Here is a 15,942-nt window from a genome sequence, read left to right as displayed (position 1 = left end):
ATCGGCCGCCTCATGTTGGCCCAAGTGGATACCCTGTGAGGGAGTCTTCTTTCTAAGAGTTCCAAACGGGAAGCTGTAGAAATTACTTTTGCTTCCTCTTCAACGTGTCTGTTTCCATCTTCTCATTTCTTTCTTCCCTTGTTTGGGAATAATAGGTTTCAGAGTGACATTAGCCATGTATCCATCCAATTCCCATTCCTTTTAAATTTCCCTTTTGCTCCTCTTATTCTTCCTCTGGCAAGGCTCTCCATTGTGTTCCTGGGTAGAATGGAATGTCCCTTAGGCACATTCAGATTTCCATCTGAAGCCCATAAAAGAAAACAAAGACAATGTAGGTTGACACTGTTCAAGTTTTGCTTTTGGTATGCAGATGAACAAGATTAAAGAGTAAATCTTTCTCTCTGAACAAAAATCTCTCAAGATTATTGTGTCACTGGAAAATCCTATAATGATGAATAAATATTAGCACTTCTTTCTCCTTGCATTTCTGCTGTAAGTTTTAGTGCTCCCCAAGGCATTGAAGAGGGAGAAGATCATATGCATGGAACCCAAAAAGAAAAATATTTCAAAAAATATTATTGTTAAATATGTACCTGTTTTCATGTCTTTTTGTAATCTGCCTCTGCCTTTTTGCCTTCAGTAAATTGGCTTTGTTCCTTAACATTTGCTTCAGAAATAATTGTATTCTCTCACTGCAAGATTTTTCTCTCCATGTCTCCTGGAGGTCCTTGTGGATCACTAACGGCATCCAGATCTTTAGGATATTGCTTCTTTTCCCTTCCTCTGGCCCATGCCATCTCTAAGTTCACTGCGTCCTCTGCCTTCCCCTATTATCCCCACGCATGTTTGGATCCCCAATCTTTTTATCCCAAGCCTATTTCTTATCTCGTCTATACACTTCCTTCCCCTAATTGAAACCTGGCTCTCTGGTTAATTGACAAACATTTACTGAATACCACTTATGTACAATCTTCTCCTTTGGGCAGTTTGTATTTCACCAATCTGTTGACTTTTCACTGCCTTAAAAGAGGCTGCATTCTTCATCCCAAGTTGGTGGAGTGATTCAGATTCTGAAACTCCATCATTTTCTAGGCTGAAGAGATGCTACTTCCCTTGGTGTACCAAGCACAGGGTATGGCACATTATTAGTTTTGATTTTATTGTGTAGGCAATGGAGAATCATAAATTTTTGAGTGAAAGAAGAGTAATGATTACACATGGTATTCTGGGAAGACATTTGTGGGATTGACGTGAAGGACTGCTTGTGGTTGAAGTGTGTATACCCATTAGTGCATTACTATAATAAAACAGAAACGAGAGAAGAGTAAAAAGCGAGACTGAGAGAAGAAGGAACTAAATGATTTCTGACTGATTCAACAGAAAGCAAAGAAGCCTTGGTTGGAAGATAAAAATAAGGTTGTCAGCAAACAAGAAAGAGAACAATTGATTCAAGACAAAGATGGGGAACTAGAATAATGTAATTCCATGGAGGTCAACATAAAAGAGGGGAATCAAATGCAATTGACTAATTCCTTTCACTTACATGAAACATGCAAAAACTTTCCTAATGGGATTGAATACTTGACCTGAGATTCAGTTTCAGAGCAGTCGTGGAGATGGAAATCATTTGGTGGGAAATGAAGAGGAAATGAGTAGTTGTCACAGAGATGTCATTAACAGGTCATTGTGCTTGCAGGAACCTTGGGTATGACACACTCTTCTTTTAGTAGGATCTCACTACACGGTGAACTTAAAATTCCTGAGAACTGAGCTCTGTATGTTGATTCATGTGCCTTGCAGGGATGGGGAGGGCCCAGGACTTTCCATATTAGCATTCTGTTGACCTTAGGAAGGCCTGCCTCTGCTATTGTCCAGGCATCTGGTACTCCCAGCACTCCTTTGCCAGAGCAGGAGTGAGGCTTACAGAGCTCCAGGCTTCCTGACACTCCCCTGATTGGCTGTGACTGTACTTTTTTTTTTTTTTTAACTGAGGGAATTATAATATTGTAAATGTTTCTAGATTTTAAAACAATCAATTTTCCCTTAGTTATCATAATCAAAGAGGATTTCCCTGAAGTTCTCTTTGCTCTGATGGAAGACCAGCCAGCTTAACACAGGGGTTAGAAACTCCACCGTCTACTGAGACTGGGCAGGTGTGACACAAATGTGTGAATTAGGCTAGGTATAAGACTATTGGAAGTGATGTTCCTGTAGTAAACTGGATAGGGCATGCTCCATCCAATGACATGCAAATTAAAATGCTTTTAAAACACCCTTTACTGTAGGGTAAAAAATATGAATACATATGTGTTTGAACAATGTGTTTTAATATGTGTTAGATTGAGGTGTGGAGGGAAGGACTTCCCACTGAATTTCTTCTCCTTTTACATTATGGGCTAGTCACACAACTTGCCCTGTATCAAATGGATGTATAGGTTGTATAAAAACTTCAGATTTTATATCATATCTTTGCTCATGATGAGTTAAAAGTTTAGGGAATGAAAAGGCAATAAGAGTAGTTCACTGAATTGTCACTATGATTGGCCATGGCATTATCCTAAGGTTTGGAAGAGGTCAATTTTTACATTGTTCATATTTGTAGCATTTATTCTAACCTCCACTCTCTTCTAGTCTAGTCTGAAGCAGTAGAAAAACTTAGACAAAAAGCAAAAGCGACCATGTTTAAAACCCCAATAAAAGAAAAAATAAATGAATACTGTTAGAGTCAAACATGACTGTTTATTTTCTCTTTAGTAGTTTTCTTGCAAGATGTAGTAATTATAGGCTAATAATATTATTAGTATGCTGAACATCATTGTCAATGTTTTATAGGAAATTAATTTCATTTATTTAATTAAATGATTTAAACTTTCTTTGCTATGAATTAAATGTGGCTTTAGTTTACCAAAAGGTTGTATTTTTCCCTATAAAAATATGCCTATGGGGGCCGGCCTGATTGTGTAGTGGTTAAGTTTGTGCGCTCTGCTTCAGTGGCCCAGGATTTGCTGGTTCAGATCCTGGGTGTAGACCTACAGCCCCTGCTGCGGTGGCATCCCACATAGAAGAACTAGAAGGACTTACAACTGCGATATACAACTATGCACTGGGACTTTGAGGACAAAAAAAAAAAAGAGGAAGATTGGCAACAGATGTTAGCTCAGGGCCAATTTTCCTCACACACACAAAAAAGAAGGCTGTAAGAAAAAATGTGCCTATGATAGTTTTGTGAAATTCAATAGAAAAATAAAATCATACTGCCAGAAATTTGCTTAGAAACACCTTTATATATGAATAAAGGATGTTGTAAAGCAAAAAGAATGAAATTTTATATTTATGATATCATAAGATATTTTAAAATTAATTTCAAATAAGTGTAACTTCAGATCATATAGATTCAGTCTTTTGAAGAATAAAAGAGAAAAACAGAGATGTCTTTTCATGTAAAGTGTAGATGAGAGAAAAGATGGGAAACATGAGTATTTTTTCAGCCCAGAGACTATTAGATTTGATTTGTACTATTCCATGTAATTCCTCACCAGTGAAATTTTCCATTTGTAGGCAACAACACTCATTAAACAGCATGTGTGTATGTCCAAGGGTTTGTTTAACTTAAAGAGATACAGTATCTACAAGTTTTCCAAACAAAAATGACCAGTTCAAAGTTCTATGACCAGTGGCTTGTAAACTGAAGCAATCAGTGCTAGTCTGGTGATGCTCTGTTAGAATTTCAAAGGTTACCATGTGTGGGCTTTAGAATTTGTTTAGAGAAGCAGTGATAACCTTGACTCTCTTTCAGTGGAGGTACAAGTTTATTAATCTGAGACCCATAATCTACATTTTAATCATTAATGTTTACCTCGAGATTCAGGTAAGCATATTCCAGTATAGATTACTTGGTTCTTACAGCTGGGTGACTACATTTTATATCTGCTTTTTCCTATGCCCCACCATTTTAAATTGTTCTTTTTAAAGTTTATTTTTAATTCAGTTTATTCAATTCAATGTCAGATGGTCTAACACATTTAATAGGGGTCTTCAGCGGTCTCTGTGCAAACAATAGGCTTAGGCTTGTGACTTGATTGCTAAACTCAAGTTAGGGCTTTTTCGTCTTTAGTTTCTTAGTTGCTGAAACAGAAATAGACCTTGATTTTATTCTATAAACCAGATATCTTGCTTTTAATTAAAGAAATCTTTTGTGCATTGGTTAACAAAGACTTATCTTTCAATGAAAACAGCTCAACAATAATTGGTTGAGGTTGAACCTCATCAAAATCATTTAATAGACGCTTAGTGTGCAAGCACATTTACTCAATGAGCATCTCCTAAAGTTCATTCAGGTTCCCCTTTCCCAGTTTTAATGTGATAGGTTCTCAGTTTTCTTTTAAAGTTTTTAAAAAAGCAAACTTACCTTTCCACTTTAAAATGCATAATCAAACCACAACTATTATCTCCTGGTTTCATTCTTTCTCCTGTCACAAAATACAAAAATAGCTCATGCTTTTTTTTTTTTTTGTGCAAACTTTGCTCTGAAAATATTTTATTTGACATATGTTTTTAACACATATTTCTTGGATATTTGGGTAGTAGTTGGTAAATCTTCCTATTTTTTCATCGATTATATATTTTAGGTATTTTAAATGAAGACTAGGATAATGGAAAGTTATTAGATCCCACCTAGAAGAACCAGGTTTTTTGTCTTAGTTCTACCACTTATTTGCATTTTAACCATAGACAAGTTTGTTCTTCTCTCTGGACTTTTCTCATTGCCTCTCAGTGCCGTTGGAAGAATTATATTTAACATTATACAAGAAATTATGTTGCATTGATATATAGCAACATTACAATTATTAGAAGGTCCCAGAATAAAAGTTTAATGCCAGTTTCATTAAAATATGTGGATCATACTTTGAACTAAAAATAAACACTCATGGTCTAACAAATGACTTTTATTTGTGAGTTTAAATGGCAAGCCTTAAAATGTATAAAATTAAATCATATTCAGCTGTGTTTTTGACTAAAGATAATATTGAACACAATAAAATTAAATAAAAATCAATTTGTCTCAGAAAATTTGGGTGGAGATTTGCCGTACATAGGGATCAGATCCTTTGGTTCTGAAGGCAGTAAATTGGTAAATAAAATACTGGGGGTAATATTGCTGTCCATCAAATGTATTTATTTTATTGTAAGAAGAGGAAACAGAAGAAAATTGGCTACTTGTCTAAAAATAATCTTATATGTTTTATATTATTAATTCAGCAAACACTTGTTGGACATCTACTCATTCATTTAACAAAAAATACTTATTGAATGTCCAGTATCCTACATACTGGGGATAGAGTGAGAATCAAGACGATAAAGTCTCAGTTCTCAAGGAGCCTACAGTCAAGAGGGAGAGCTGTTTTGTAACTAAGGGTGAAAAGCTAGATCCACTGAAAACCTTCAAAAGGCCAGATGGAAATTCAGATGAAGTTCAGACTGTAATAAGAAGGATGGCCAAGAGATCTGAATTCCTCATGGGACCTCCATTTTCAAAATATAATAACAAATATCATTATAACGTTGAATGGAATTTCAGGGTTATAATATCATTTTTTTTTTCAAGGACAAGTTACTTTTAACCATAGTTAAATCAAATTTGCAACATCAGGAATTTTGAGTCACATTTCTTTCCAGAGCTCTGACAGCACACATTTGGTTAACCCTGCTTTTCGACCTTGGTTAATATGTACAGAACTTAGAAGAGTTCACTGAGTCTGAAATCATCAGTGTTAGTTACAAACATAAATTCTGTGGGCTCTGTGAATCTTAAGCATGAAGCAGAATGGAGTGGTTAAGAGCACTGATTTTGAAGTCAAATTGCCTGGGTTTACGTCCTGACCCCACTATGTATTAGCTGTGCACCTTTGAATAAGTTAAACTACTTAACCTAATACTTCAAGCTCTTCATCTGTTAAATGGGCATAGTAATAGCACCTTGGTTGTGAGGATTAAATGCATGCATATGCATAAAGCGCTTAGAACAGGGCCGGATCCATCGTAAGAGATATTTGAGTGCTTCTTTTTGGAAGTAAAGAATCATTTTCCCTGCCCGATGCTACCCAGCCTTGTCTCTTGGGGACCTGTTAGTTTTAGGCATGGAGAGGAAAGTCTGTACTTTATAGTAGTTTCAGAAGAATCAAAATAGTGGAAAGGACCTTATGAATCGTTCAGCCCAATCCCTTCATTTTATAGGAAAGGAAATTGAGACCTAAAGAAGTTGAGTTACTTGACCAATGTCATTTTAAATAAACTTCTATTAGGCAGGTAAACCCAGTGTAGCTTTGTTACTTATGGTCACCCTAATCTAGCCAGGATCATGAGATATCCAGATGACTTGAGCCCCCCTGGGTTACAAAGACCTGCCAAGCTGAACTGAGATCTAAAAGCTTTAATTTACTTGAGGCTACAAAGGGGATAAGAAAGGCTAAGTAAAGCTCAATCTTCCTGATTAGCATTCCTTGTCTTTCTCTGATTCAAGATGCTCCATTTTTGTGCATTTAGATTTTTATGTGTGCAGTAAAACTTATTAATATGCAGCTTCAAGATTCCAGAATTCAAAGCCTCCTGCTTTGTGGTGTTTCCCCAGGCCAACTCTGACTTTTGCTCTCTGGTACTTCATGTGGGTTGTCTGACCCCAAAGATGAGAGTCCTTCTTAAGAAGGAGAACAGTGTCAAGTTACAGATGAATCAAACTAAATGAAATATTTCTACTCTCTTTGATAAAAAAACAAAAAGGATTGGTGGATTATGGAAAATACAGAGTACTGAGGATAGAGCAGTAGTAATCCAAGGCATTTTGTATCAGGAATGTACTTTATCAATGTGTCAATTTATAGCAATATCAAGAAAAATTTATAATAAAAAAGAGTATTCTCACCATATTTGATAAAACACTGGGAAAAGTAATTTTATTGCAATGCTCGCGTCAGCATGAAAACTTTTAAGTATATGGATTAGCTAAATTCAATCTAATTCAATTTACCATTCAAGATCTTGTGTGCCATACTGAGGAAACACCCATAAAGAGATAGGCAGTAACAATTGTGTTGTGTTAAAGGAGAACCATTACTTATAAGGAGTATGTGCATAAAAGTATTTTTTCCCTAGGATTTTGATATCTGTTAGTTCTTTACTGGAGTCAACTGAGTCTCTTGTTGACTCTTAGACAAGGAGTTTACTGTTATGTCACTCTCCTAAGTTCAATATGTATCTGTGGTGCAGCTCTTCATAAAGAAGTTCCGTCCTAGCTCCTGTTTAAATGCTCATCTTATATTCAAGATCTGCTAGGTGCCCAGCACTGTTCTAGGCACTCACCATGTATATATATAATATTATAAATAAAATTTTCCAGTGCTTTTAGATTTTTTTCCCCTTAAGGCTTCTAGATTAATCTTGACTGCTTCTAACTGTATAATTCTAAGACTTTGAAACAGGAAAAATGTAAAATTTCTTTACAAAGAATGTGTAAGTTAGCCTTGCAAATATGTCGTAGAGTTACCTGTGCACGTATCGGTAATGAATGGGATATATGAGAGTGGGAGTGTGCAATCTCTCTCTCTCTCGCCACCTAACGCATTTTCTGCTTGCTAAACTTCTTGAACTCTTCATGCTCATTTATTTGCTTGTTTTTTTTTTTTTAAGATATCATAATGTCCACATACACATGTACCTGTGTACTTACAATGTATAATAACAATAATAATAGATATAATAATCATAGCCAACATTTATTGAATACTTGCTCTGTGTCTGGTACTTTCTGGGCACCTTATATGTATTTAATCACTGAATCCTTTAAAACACCCCATATCCCCAATTTATAGTTGAGAAAATTGAGGCATAAAGAAGTTAAGAAACTTGCCCAATGGCAAAGACTATTAAGTGGCAGAAGGAGGCTCCTACCTTGGCAGTCCACGTGTTTTTTGCTTCTCTCTCTGAATATAGAGGTGGTAATATAAGAGCTGTGCAGTCTTCTTGTCCATCAGGGGGTTTTGACAGCAGGTTAGAGGGGAAAAGAACTTCCACAAATGAAGTTTAATGTCTCTGGAATCATTTTTATTCATTTATTTAGTTAGTTTTTGAGGAAGATTAGCCCTGAGCTAACGTCTGCAGCCAATCCTCCTCTTTTTGCTGAGGAAGACTGGCCTTGAGCTAACATCCATGCCCATCTTCTTCTACTTTATATGTGGGATGCCTGCCACAGCATGGCTTGACAAATAGTGCATAGGTCTGCTCCTGGGATCGGAACTGGCAAACCCCAGGCCACCAAAGCGGAACGGTGCAAACTTAACTGCTGAGCCACCAGGCTGGCCTTCTCTGGAATCGTTTTTTAAATTTCTGTGTAAATGGGTGCAATGGCACCCATTGCAATATTTTTAAGATTTTTCACATTGGAACAAGTAAAGCGATCTTCCAGGTGTTGTAGAAAACTGATGTTGTAATCCCTCATTTTGCTCTACCATGTTGTGCCTTACAAATGTCTCTCCAATGTCTTAAAAATTAGCTCAGAAGATCTGTGAGACATGAGTATTTTTTGGTGTTTTCTCAAATTAGATTACAATCATATTTAAGTTAATGATTGTTTTATTGTATTCATCACTGGAGCTTTTCAGAGTTGTTAGCGGACACCCATGTTGTAGAATGATGCGACTCATTTGTTGAATTTCTGCCTGTACATCTCTCTGATAACACAAATGCCAGACTCAGCATTTCTTCTTCTCTCAAAAATAGGCCACTCGCTTCGAGGTCATGTTTTGTGTGGACTTTCTGTAATTCATTTGCCCAAAGTATACTTTTCAATGGACATAGTTCATTCTTTGTTGATTAGAGTTGTAAAGTATTTGCCATCTGCCTGTGTTTTGCAAATTATCTGTGGTAAAGGATTAAAGTGTAAACACCAGGTCATTGGCCTTTACACAGTGATATTATAGTTTAAAAATCTTTACTGAATTCATCCTTTAATATATTGAAGGATTTCTACAGGATGCTGTTTTGTATGCAAAAGGCATTAACTATGGTCAGAGGTGAGTCTGAAGTTTAAGGGGTTGGATATTTCTATATATTAAAATTTAAAAGTACCATGAATGAATAGGAGTGCATATTGCTTATACCTCTATTTAGCAAATCAAGGCCTAATGTCTTATAGCTTCTTTTGGCCCGTCTATGCTTTTTAATTTGCAAAACGCTCGGGAGAAATTACTGTGCATATTCATATTTTTGTGCATTTGATAAAGGCTGCAAATTGTTTCTAATACAATGTGTATTCTCAAGAAAGATTTTGAATTAGTTATTTGTCCAAATCAAACACAACTATTAAGCTATCTTGTTATTTGCACAAGATTATTTAAATCTTAGGATCAAGATGTATAGGCATGGTCACCAAGATAGGTATTGCGTCACTAAATCAGAGGGTGTGACGAGACAAGCCAGTAACAGTTCATGAAGATACCTGAGTGATATTGCACAGAAATATCCATTTGCAACTCTGTGGGGCTACAAGTAAGTAAAATGGAAATTTATTATCTTCCCTATGAAGATAAACTTGGTTTTCATTGCGTCGCATATATGTATACCCAATCAACAATCAATTACCTTGTGAGTTCTCACCATATATTTAGCCCTACTAAGTACTGTTGGTGATACAGAAATGAAATAACTACAAACTTAAGGCTTCTGCTATCTTCAAGGTACTTATAAGGTAATTATAGGAGTCCTAACTATCACTCACCAGGAACACTACTTTGCAAAAGCATCTGAGTCTTCTTTCCTAGACTTCTACATCACTGGCACTCTTGACTTCTCTCTCACTTCACAGTTGCTCTTTCTCCTTGGCCCCTCCTACACCCTCAGACCTCTACATGTTGTAGTACAGAGGGTTCTTTCCTCAGCACCCAGCTCCTCTGTCTACACTCTCTTCCTGGGTTATCAGATGATCTCCTTTAAATCCGTGGCTTTAAACACATCTATGTTTAAACACATCTATCTTATCTATTTTTTTCAAATTTTTATTCAGAGCCAGAACTTCTCCCCTGAGGGTCCGATTCATATACTGAACAATATGACATTTCTACCACGATATCTGACAGATATTTTAAACTTAACAAGGCCAAACAGAATAACTACCTTCCTTAAACCTGGTATATCACCCCACCCCACCTTCCACTCCTCCACCTCTCCTCATAAACGGCTCCAGCATTCTCTCGGTTGTTTAGGTCAAAATTTAAGAGTCATTGTTGAGTCCTTTTTTCCCCTCCTGCCTCACATCCAATTTATCAGTAAGAGCTGACAGCTCTACTCCCAAAATACATTCAGAATCGGACCGCTGATCACCATTTCCTTTGCTATCACCCTGGTTTAAACCACCATCATCTCTTGCCTGGGCTACAGCCACAGCCTGCTCTTTTCCCTACCCTACACCTGCCCACTGTGGTCTGTTACATCCAGACTGCGGTCTTTCCAAAGCTTAAATCAGATCCTGTCAAGCTGCTGCTTAAGAATTGACGTATGACTTTGCACAACAACCAGAATAAAGTTCAACCTCCTTCCTCAGGTCTAGGGAGCCCGGTGTCTGCCTCCCTCTGGGCCTCATCTCCTTCTATTCTTCCCTGTTCACTGCATTATGCCCCGCTCGCCTCCTTTTCATTTCCTCTTAGACCTTTGTCACTTCTGTGTCTTTTACTTTGAATGCCCCTCGCCCTCTGACCCAATCTCACCATGCCTATCTCTTTGTCATCATTCAGATCTCAACTGAAAGGTCACTTCCTCAGACAGGCCTTCTCTGACACTGTGAAGCTACAGCCCTTCACTAGTTACACTCTCTCTCAGAATTTAATTTTATTATCTTCAACTTATTAGTACATGAAATTAGCTATTTATTAATTTATTTACTTGTTTCTTTGCTGTCTTTCCCACTGGAATGTAAGCTCCTTCAGATCAAGGAATATATACGTTTTGCTCAATGCTGAATCTCCAACACTTCCAGAATAGAGGCTGGCACATAGTAGGTCATCAAAAAATATTTATTGATGGGCTGGCTAACTGACCTTTATATTCTTATCTATAAAACAAAAGACATAGAACCAATTATCTCTAAGGACTTTTCCAGTCCTAAAATTTTGCTCTAGTCTCTTAAAAACTGGTTAGTCTGAATAATGAGGATAGAAAAATGTCCAGGTCAAAATTACATTCTAAGACCTGGATTAAGCTGCACCTCTGACCAACCTGCCCCACAGAGCTTTCTCTGGCCCTTCCCATGTGGACAAATTTAGAGTCTCTAAAGGCCAGTTTGTGGTTATCCCTATGCTGTTTTGCCTTCTTAGTGCTGTGTTGGTCCCAGCCTGCTTTTCCTCGTGGTAATAATGATAATACTAGCTAAAATTCATTGAGTGCTAATATGTGCCGGGCACTATTTACTTGGGATGCATTAAAAAATTTATCCCTCATAGTGATCCCATGAAATAACGTTATCCCCAATATGAAGGAGAGAAAATCAAGACACAGAGAATTGAAGTAACTCGTCCAGTTCCTCATAGCCAGTGGTAGGGATGGCATTTAAACTAGGGAAGTCTGTGCTCTTAACCAATACATGATAATGTCTCATATGGTACCTAGTATAGACACCAGAAATATATGGGAAATATAACAGGCATTAGATATTTATTTGAATGAACTGCATGAATGAATAAGAAAGAAAGAAAAATCTGCAGCAGCAGGTCTATGCAGTGGCTGTGTACTTCACCCAGCAAACTCCTAGATAATTGTTACTGAAAGGACAGTCATTACTATGAGTACCTTATTTTCTCTGATTGCGTCTTCATGAGGCTTGCATTTTTATTTATCATTTCTGTCTCTGCTTAAGCCAGCGGTTTCGTATCTGAGCACCCATCTGTCTTCAAACAAATTCCACAGATGTCTCATCTAGCCTACTTAACCTGAAATGCAATCATTGCTACAACTGAACTGAAAACAAACCACCTGGGAAGAGCAGGCCTTTGTGTGGGTTAGAAGGACTTTGCCTTTAGATTTATGAAAAGCATTCTTTCTGCGTGTCTTCTAGCAGTGGCAAAGCAACAATGGAAAGGAATGTTAGTTAAAATATTATAAAATGAAGCTTCATATGACCGTTTTCAAAATCGTAGAATAAGTGATATGAAATAGCAGATTTCAACTTTAACTTATTGTCATACAATCTGAAATTTGAAATATTCATGAACATTTTAGTGCCTAATTCCCAATGTTGTTGCCAGTGCCTGTTTTCCTCTTCAGCTTCTACTGCCACCTCTATCAATTATCTTTGTTGCTACTGCAGCCACTGGGCTTGTTACCAAGGCTTCTATGACACTTGGAGACCTTATTTTAGAAGAACAAACAATAAAGCATAGGACTAAAAGTGTATATCCTCATGCCAGCTTCTACAGCTTAAACCCAAGGAAAAATATTTTTACTGCCAATGTAAATGGATATTGCTTTCTGAATACAATGAAAGTTTTTAGGGACTTTCAGTTGAGAATAACTGCCCTAACTTTTGGAAGATGTTGTAGATTAGATCTATACCCTCCTGACCCGAGACTGCCTGAGATCACAGTCTTTGCTCTGTTGCTCACTAACTGTTGACCTTGGGCAAGTTACTTAATCCCAGTTACCTTACCTTGAGTTTCCTCGCTTGTAAAATAGAGATAAGAACAGTGCTGCCCTCATAAGATTCTTCTAAGGAGTATCTGAGCCAATGCTGGTAAAGCACTGCTGAGAACAGGGACCCGCACATGGGAGGCACTTTATGAATGTTTGTTAAACAAACTGCTGTCGTTTTCCTCCTGACACACTCAGCAGTGCTCCAGTGGAGTTGATAGAGTTCTAACCTAATGTAAAGGCACTTGAGGTTTCAGTGAGTATTTGAGGCCTTATCATGAATAAAAGCAAAATTTATATTATTATTTTTTGCAGTATGGACAATAAGCTCATGACTTTCATTATGCTTTCATGGATGTCAAGGAGTTGATGAACACCAGACTGCAAACTGTTTATCTGTTTGTTTATTCATTCATTCACTCACTGACATTTCTGGAGAACCTACTACATGACAGGAATGTATGTGATGACTTCCGTGAACCTTAAATTTGCTAGAGATGAGTATTTAATAAACCTTCTTAGGTTTTTTCCCACAGTACAATCACTTTGCAAATTTTTACTCATTTAATTTAATTGATAAGTTTAGTGTCTATCTACTAAGTGTCTAGTACTGAACTGAAATTTCTGTGGAGAATACAATGAATAGGACAAATCTTTACTCATAATAAAACCACAAAATTCAAGAGATATGACTAAGAACTAAAACAAAGTAATAGAGATTATCAGAAGAGATTGAGGAGAATTTAAGATGGGTGAGGAGAGAAGATTCTAGGGTGTGCTCTAAAGAGGAGGAGGATTTCTATAGATAGAAGGCAGGCGGAAGTCATCATGGTGGGAGCCAGCCTAATAAGCAGAGACTCTGGTCTGGAGATGAACTTGGTATGCTGGGAAAGATGGAGGTGGCCTTATAGTGCCCTTCACAGTCTTCTCCCCTAAGATGCTGTTTTATACTGTGTACACTTGCAAAAAACGTTACAACGAATATTACCGACATTGGGGGGAACTTATATGTGAAAGAGAAAGAAAAGACTATGCTACAGAGACCGGTCCTTCCTTTATTTGTTCATCCATGCAAGAAATATTATTGACCACATGCTATGTGCCAGTCATGTGCTATCCATTGGGGAGATTGCAGGGATGGAGAAAGACAGAGCCTCTGCTTTCGTGGATCATATAAACCAGTAGAACAGGACTACTGAATTTTGAATACCAAGATAAGCAGCTTGGAATTTATTTAAAATGTTATGGGGAAACATTAAAAAATTTTAAGGAGAGGAAAGTTCTAGGATTAATCGGGTACACAAGGACTTGAGGTTTGAACATTAATCAGGAGTTTATTTTAATAACTCAGGCACAATTTGGTGAGAGCAGAAACAGAGTGGTGTCAGTGTCCTGGAGGATAAGGATAAATGTGAGATTTTAAAGGTTGGGTCAAAATTATTTAGAGACGTATTAGATACTTGAGGTTAAGGAGAAGGAGGTATTAAAATTACTATAAGGTTATGGGAATGAGTGATATGGAGAATTGTGGTATTGTAAGCCAAATAGGTAAATTTGGAAAAAAATTAGATGACAGTCATCGTGGGAAGACAGGAAATTGATTTTGAACATAATGACATATTGAACTTACAGCAGGTGGATTTCAAGAATGGATCTTCAAGTTTTTTTACAACAACCATAGTAAGAAATACATTTTATGTGATAACTCTCCTTAGATATTCCCACAATATGATCACTTTACAAATTTTTTCCTAATATAGCTATATATAGCAAAAATTTCACAAAATGTTTCTTATCCTATTATATGTAATGCACTCTGATAGATTCTAATCATTTTATTTTATACTAAAAAATACTGGTCATGACACACTAAGTTTATTTCATGATCCTGTTTGAAAAACTGATCTAAAAGTAGTTGAAAATCAGGATCTTACGTAATACATGTGTTGTAGAGATCTCTGGAAATAAGGAGCTTGTTGTGGAAGATGATCAAGACTACAAATAGAGAGACTCCAGTACATGAATGAGTCAGTTAGACATACTCCAGGGTTTGAATAATAACAAAGAACGTTAGAAACAGCAGGAAATCTAATTATTATTTTTCCCTATAAAAACATTTTTTAGTTTAAAAAGCAGGGTATCTGTGTTAATGTCTGACTACACCAAATTTTTCCTATTGAGTAAAGAGATGTTACCCATAGTCTCCCCTCCTCATCTTTGCAGATACATTTCATATTTGATATTTTCCAGGAATATACTCACAATTTTAAAGTATAGTCAGAATCAACCAAAGAATAACCTCTGAATGGACAGATTTAAGTTATTATAGCCATCAGTTTAATTTGGCTGATGAAGAAGCAATTGCACCTATGTGGTTAATAGTCATGAGCAAGTTTCTCTACAGATGGCCTTGCATCACTGGGTACTTGAGCCATTGGAAAGATTTTCATATTTGAACTCCTCCAGAACTCCCTCTGCTTACTCCCCAAAGCGGAATACAATAGAATACAAATGGGAATTAGTATTGGCTTGGGCCTTGGATTTGGGAGGGGGAGGGTAAAGAAGTGCCAGGCATATGACACGTGCTAAGACCTGAGCGACATTCTGGGCGGTGAATGTGGCTGGTGGGCCAATGTGATATATCGCTGGGCTCTTTAAATAGACCCTACTATGCCTAATGGCTAGAATGTTTTTAACTGCTTCAGTTGGTCAGGATTAAAGGAAGTCAGCTTCTGCTAACCTATTTACCACCATTTATCCTTCTAACTAAACTAATTCCCAGACTGCATTCCAATGAGAAAAGGAAAATGTGGGAGGGCACGTGTTATCAAGTTGCTCACGGCTTCTTACCACATGGGCGCAGTTGCCTATTGATCAGTCGAATTAAACTGACAGTGAATGAAGGTTTTGAATGGCTCCTAAATCCAATGCATGCACTGGATGTGGTGTTAGACGTAATGAGCATCAGATATGGTTTATACATTCAAGGACCTTCTTATATTGAGGATGTAGGACATAAATTGTTGCTTTGCAATTGTAAGAAAACATTGATCTAACAAACTCATGCTCTAAAAAATAAAAAGAGAAAAAGAAGTTTCTGAACAACCAAATAGAGATTCCAAAGTTCAAGCACCAAAGTTCAGGTGCCAACGGCTATTTACAGGGTCAATTAACCTCTGTCCTAGTGGGATAGGACCTTCGTGGTGAGATTTGAGGAACCATGGAGGCACTGCCTCAGGTTCTTCTCTTCATTTTGTTACCTGTCTGAGATTC

The 15,942-nt window shown here is 37.1% G+C and overlaps 1 protein-coding gene and 1 long non-coding RNA gene across 8 annotated transcripts in view; one reads left to right on the top strand and one right to left on the bottom strand.

The window, feature by feature from the left end:
- Positions 1-8,230, bottom strand: part of LOC138923640 (uncharacterized) — a 30,260-nt gene extending 22,030 nt beyond the window's left edge. The window contains exon 1 of one of the 2 annotated variants that reach the window (XR_011437551.1): positions 7,945-8,230. This is a non-coding gene — a long non-coding RNA (uncharacterized lncRNA). The remainder of the gene's footprint in view (positions 1-7,944) is intronic. The other variant, XR_011437550.1, reaches the window with a different exon arrangement.
- ALB (albumin) overlaps positions 1-15,942 on the top strand; it is a 65,686-nt gene that overhangs the window by 24,958 nt on the left and 24,786 nt on the right. Inside the window, exon 1 of one of the 6 annotated variants that reach the window (XM_070261697.1) lies at positions 3,753-3,868. The exons of 2 other annotated variants lie outside the window; for them this stretch is intronic. The gene's annotated coding sequence lies outside the window, so the exon portion shown is untranslated. Of the gene's footprint in view, positions 1-3,752; positions 3,869-8,895; positions 9,066-15,942 lie in introns of those variants that run through there. 3 more of the 6 variants (XM_070261691.1, XM_070261692.1, XM_070261694.1) reach the window with 3 other exon arrangements.

The sequence above is a fragment of the Equus caballus genome, chromosome 3, assembly GCF_041296265.1.
Source record: "Equus caballus isolate H_3958 breed thoroughbred chromosome 3, TB-T2T, whole genome shotgun sequence".
NCBI classification, from domain to species: Eukaryota; Metazoa; Chordata; class Mammalia; order Perissodactyla; family Equidae; genus Equus; species Equus caballus.
This window is presented reverse-complemented; position numbering and strand designations above follow the sequence as displayed.